The sequence below is a fragment of the Octopus bimaculoides genome, chromosome 3, assembly GCF_001194135.2.
Source record: "Octopus bimaculoides isolate UCB-OBI-ISO-001 chromosome 3, ASM119413v2, whole genome shotgun sequence".
Taxonomy (NCBI): domain Eukaryota; kingdom Metazoa; phylum Mollusca; class Cephalopoda; order Octopoda; family Octopodidae; genus Octopus; species Octopus bimaculoides.
The window spans coordinates 143,788,385-143,794,442 of NC_068983.1; the positions used below are offsets into that span (position 1 = coordinate 143,788,385).

The 6,058-nt window shown below is 36.9% G+C and overlaps 1 protein-coding gene across 2 annotated transcripts in view; it reads left to right on the forward strand.

Moving 5' to 3' along the window:
* The window catches only part of LOC106878287 (mitochondrial folate transporter/carrier), a 101,078-nt gene that overhangs the window by 78,676 nt on the left and 16,344 nt on the right, over positions 1 to 6,058 (forward strand). The gene's annotated exons all lie outside the window — the stretch shown is intronic.

The window sequence follows — 6,058 nt, forward strand, 5'->3', positions numbered from 1 at the left end:
TATATATGCCAACTTTTTAATCCACTGAAAGACAGTAGTGGTAACATCTATCTTTCTCACTTGACTTCTGTGAAGGACAAGCTAATAATAATAATGTATTGATAACTTTTGTATATCCCATGCCAAGTATTCCACTTGGAATTCTTGAAGAAATTAAACAAAAGGACATTTTTTTTGTTTTTTTTTTTGAGTGTATGTGGTATATATTTTGCATACCTTGTTGAATGAATCTTAAATAAAAAAAAAATTACAAATGCTTTATTGAATTGTTTTTTTTCTTACATACATTGTTTTTGTATTTCTATTTTTTTTTACAGTTAAGTATACATAAGTGTAATGCTGTATGAAATCTAAGCCGTGAATTTATAGTGACTGGGCAGGAATGAATTGAATTATGATTTGCTGGATATGAAGTGATGGTTATATTGACTGTAAGATTGAGGTGTTTGGTTATTCCCCATATTGCCATGAGTTTGAGCATTACTAAGAATCCTGATGAATTCTTGAATGTGATAAGGTTTCCTGATGGGCAAAACCAAATTCTAATACTATTTGATAGTTGAGTTCTTATCAGCTGGATGGATATCCTATTGTAAAAATAAGTGGCCCAATTAAAGCTCTTCCCTCTTCCAGTAGTATGGAAAATATAGGGCAAAATGGATGTAGGGAATTAATAACAGACCCTGCCATCTAATGACATAGCTATTACTTCCAGTATTTTTCACCTTGAGTTCTTTTCATTACCACAGTTTCCATAGAACCAAGATTTGCTACTCTGTGTCATGCTTGTGATCTTCCACTTTTCAGAATGCTACTGAATGCAATTTTGTTGCCTTGAAATCCACAAAACCTTTAATGATATTTGACACAATTACTTCTCACAAAGTCTTGCATTTGTGGGTTCCACCCATCTCTGGTATTTTACTTTGAAAATTTCTTATCAAACTCTTCTATCACATGTTTTGTAATTCTCTCAATCCACATTCTATTAACATTAGTGTTGCTCAGTTATATTTCTCATGCCCCCTTTTCTACACATTGACCTACTTCCAGTTAAATACTGGTAATGCAAAGGCCCTCATCTTTACATATTCACTCATCTACATAAGACAGCACTTATGCAATTTATGGAAATTTGATTCTTCCTCCAGTGTTAAACAGTAACTACACATGAGAAATTAACCATACTGCATCTTTACATATGAACAGCTACTCACAACTAAAACATTCAAAAACTATATGAATGCTAACCCTCACAATATATCTAAAATTCTTATGATTATCACGTATTTGTAACAAACTATGCCTCCTCAGAGACTAAATGTTCTCTTGAGATACAAGTAAACACCATATAGACTACTGCTAAGTCATCTAAAACAGAACTATTGCTAAGCAACTATTCCAGAATCCTTCTCCATCTCACTCTACCCTCTGAAGCAGCGTTTCTCAACCGGGGTTCTCCAGAGCCTTATGGTTCCTAGGGGTTCCGTGAGAAAGAGATAAGCTAATGCTAATATTACTATACATGCACAACATATTAGTTGTAATATAGACATCGTCTTGTGAAATCTATTATATTATTTTAAAAAAATATAATAATCGTATATATATATATATATATATATAAATATATATATGATATTTACCATGTGAAAGATAGGGTATATAATATTTTTTGTACAGTTGTTCCTTGAGACATGTAATTTATTTTAAGGGTTACACAAGGGTAAAAAAGTTGAGAAAACTGCTCTAAAGGCTATCCAACAACAAATCATCATCATCATCGTTTAAGGTCTGCTTTCCATGCTAGCATGGGTTGGACGATTTGACTGAGGACTGGCAAATCAGGTGGCTGCATCAGGTTCCAATCTGATCTGGCAGAGTTTATACAGCTGGATGCCCTCCCTAACACCAACCACTCCGAGAGTGTAGTGGGTACTTTTACATGCCACCAGCACGAGGGCCAGTCAGGCAGTACTGGCAACGGCACGCTCAAATAGTGTTTTTATGTGCCACCTGCACAGGAGCCAGTCCAGTGGCACTGGCAACGACCTTGCTCGAATGTTTTTTTTCATGTGCCAGTAAGGCGATGCTGGTAACGATCTCGCTCAAATGGTGCTTTTTATGTGCCACCAGCACGGAAGACAGACAGCTGCTCTGGCAATGATCACACGCGGATGGTGCTCTTAGCGCTCCACTGGCGCGAGTGCCAGTCATCGAATTTGGTTCGATTTCACTTGCCTCAACAAGTCTTTGCAAACAGAGTTTAGTGTCCAATGAAGGAAAGGTATGCATAAGTGGGCTGGTTACACCCCTGGCATAGGCCATGGGTTATGGTCTCACTTGGCTTGCCAGGTCACTCCCAGAAATGCACTCAATACCTTACCTTTGTCTTTTCTATCATTATTACAACAGTTCATTTGAACTTGCAAGTTGTGTTTTAATGTAATTAACTTGCTACATTTTGTCATCCTATATGTCTTATCTTAAATTCCCCCAAACTGTTATCGTTAGGCATGTTTTTTTCTTGAGTTTCTTTCCTGGCCCTGTTCCCCCTGTCCTTTAAAGCTATCATTCTGTTCAAATTCAAACTGAGCCTTAAACATGATGTCTGGCAACAAGCTGAAAGAGAAGAGGGATGATTGGGCATAGCTGTTTGGCATGGCTGTTTGGACACTAACTTTGTTTTAGTGGTACTTTTTTTAAAATTTATTTGGCAGACATTTTGATGCTAAAAGCAAATACACAGTCACATGCATGGATACATGTAAACAGAAAGAGATTGAGATGTTACACATAACTACACATACAATGAGAAACTTTAAAAATTGATTGAGAAAATTGCCTGATTGATACAGACATCCTCTCTTCACGTAGACAAAAAGAAAAAGAAGAGCATGCACACACAGACAGACAGACAGACAGACAAATGACTTTGTTAAAATGGAATTATCTCATATATGAAAGCAATAAAAAGTGAAAGATAATGTTATTAAAAAAAAGCACCCACTACACTCTTGGAGTGGGTTGGCGTTAGGAAGGGCATCCAACTGTAGAAACCTTGCCAGATCAGATTGGAGCCTGGTGCAGCCATTTGGTTTGCCAGTCCTCAGTCAAATCGTCCAACCCATGCTAGCATGGAAAGCGGGCGTTAAACGATGATGATGATCAAAAATGATTACTATGCTGATTTATTGAAAATATAACTAATCAGTTCTTTATTTGATAATTATGAGCAATGCTCCTCCAGAAGTTGGTTATGTAGAACAGAGACAATATTTTCTTGGTATCAGAATGTTTAGGGACAAAATGTTCAATCCAAATAGATTCAATAACTGAATCAGCAAGGCTTAATGAACAGTGTCAGATAAGCTACACCAAATCATCCCTAACCTGCCTGGAAAGGACTGCTAGAGTTATGGGTTTTGTCATCTTCCTGGACTAAAATGTTAAAAAAAAAATGTTGAAAAATTGGTGTTGATTTATCATCATCATGTCCATCTTTCTGTACTTACATGGGTCAGATGGAAATTGTTGAGGCAGATTTTTTATGGCTTGATACCCTTTCTGTTGCCAATCCTCACATGTTTCAAAGCAAGATATTTCCCCATGGCCAGAACCTCTTTTCACAGAAGTTTTGAAATGAATGACACTGTTTGTATTATGGTGATACTTGTTCACAAATAATACTCAATATCAAGACAAGGAGATAAAAAAAAAAAAAAAACCCAAATGTGTGCAGATGGATAATGGTACACTTGCACTTAGTGATTCTGGAAAGAAAAAGCCATAGAAGTGTTACTATAAAACTTAGTCAGTGTAGAGAATGTATGAGAGAAGAGAATTTTCCCAACATGGACCCAACAGAGGGACCAGTTTTCCTGTTGACAGTATTATGATAAAGCAGTTAAGGATATGATGGCAAAGAAAGTTTCTGGTCCATCAGGAATCATTGCTGATATGCTTAAAATATCTGGTGGTCTAGGATATGGAATAGTTACTCATATAATTAATCAGGTTCTACAGGGAAAGTGTCATACCTGATGACACCATTATAGTCAACAGTTACAAGAGAAAAGGAGATGCCTTAGATAGAAGTTATTAAAGAGGTATCAAATTGCTGACCTGGTCATGAAATTTACACAATGAGTTATAGCCCAATTAATTAAGAATAAGATTAGATGAGATGAGATGCAGTTTTGTGCCTGTGAGGAATACTACTGATGTTCTCTTTCTAGTAAGACAGCTGCAAGAAGAATATTTAGCTAATCCATTATACTTGGCATTTGTTGATGTGGAGAGATCCTCTGTGTGATCTGGCAGCCTTTGAGCAAGCTAGGAGTTGACAGATAGCTTGTTAGAGACTTACAAGTCATGTCATGTGGAGTTGTCAGTTGAGTAAGAGTTAACTTCAAGTACAGTAACAAATTGTAAAGTGGTTGGTGTTAAGAAGGATATCCAACCAAAGAAACAATACTGGAAAATACATTGGAGCTCAATGCAGCCCTCCAGCTCATTGGAACCTGTCCATCCTATGCCAGCACAGAAGATGGATGTTCAATAATGATGATCATATGTGAGTGTGTTTAAATGTATGTTTATGTCTTTTGCTGTATACCAGTGAAGGATGAGGATGCATGGCCTAGTGGTTAAGGTTTTGCACACACAGTCACGAGATTGTAGGTTCGATTCATAAACCAGGTGGTGCATTATGTTCTTGAGCAAAACACTTCATCTCATGTTGCTCTACAACCACTTTCATATCTGACATGGCACACTGTGCACCTGCACAGGTAATGTTGATTTGATGGAGGGAGTGAACTAATGTGCAGTACAAACATTTGATTATTATAAACAAATCATCTTTGCAGGTTGTCCAGTAAAAATTGCAGAACTGTCTTTCTTGGCCATAAGAGACTACCATATCAATAGAGGATATAATCATGTGGAAGAAAGTATTCTGTCAAGTTACTGACTTGGTTTCTCTTGCTGTGAGAAATTCATAGAACCAGTGATTGGTTGATAACCAATTGCAATATAAAAGCAAAATAAATAACTCCATCCTGTGGTATTTGTTTATAGGTAAATGCATTGAGAATTTAGTATCACTGTCACAACTAAGTGCTTGTGACCCTTTGTATGTTTTCTATTTTATCAACTGGGCCATCCACGACCCTATACAGGAAAGAGTAAAGACCCCCTTCAGTCATGAAGGACCATGGGATTGCACCTAGAAAGTTCGTCTCTGAGTCATATGTCTGGGCAAAGTTGCTGTGGAAGACCAGTAGTTGCCCATGCATAACAGTCTCCCCATCTCCATGCCACCAATGATGTCCAAGGGAAAGCTGAAGTCTGATACAGCTTGGCACCAGTGATGTCACAATTCATTTTTACAGCTGAGTGAACTGGAACAATGTAAAATAAAGTGTCTTGCTCAAGAACACAGCACATCACCTGATCCAGGAATCGAACACACAACCTCACAATCATAAGCCTGGTGCTCTAACCACTGAGTCATGCACCTATACAGTATATAGATTCATAATATACATATACAATCCAGGAACAGACTCAGTTCACTATATCTTTAATTCATTTTATTACAATAAAACCATGGAGAGAGTAACATAAGTACTTAGGAAAAAAATGTCTGAATTTTCTGATTAGTGGAGTGTACATACAGTCAAAACAATACAACTGTTTTGAATTAAGATCCTGTTGGAATTGACTTTGTGTTTTCTCTTCTGTGGACAATAAGGTAGAATATACAATCATGTTGGGTTCAACTATTCTTTTGCCCCTCTCTCTACATAATAATAGTTTTGGGCAGCAGATATTTCTGTATGAGGTACATCTTTATAGTAGCTCTCTGTATTTGATGATGTTGTTGTTTAGCACCAGGTCACAGTGAATTAAACAGACCTATCTGTCTATCTATCTATCTATCTATCTATCTATCTATCTATCTATCTATTTGTCTGTCTGTCTGTCTATTTGCCTATCTATCTATCTATCTATCTGTCTGTCTGTCTATTTGTCTGTCTGTCTGTCTGTCTAA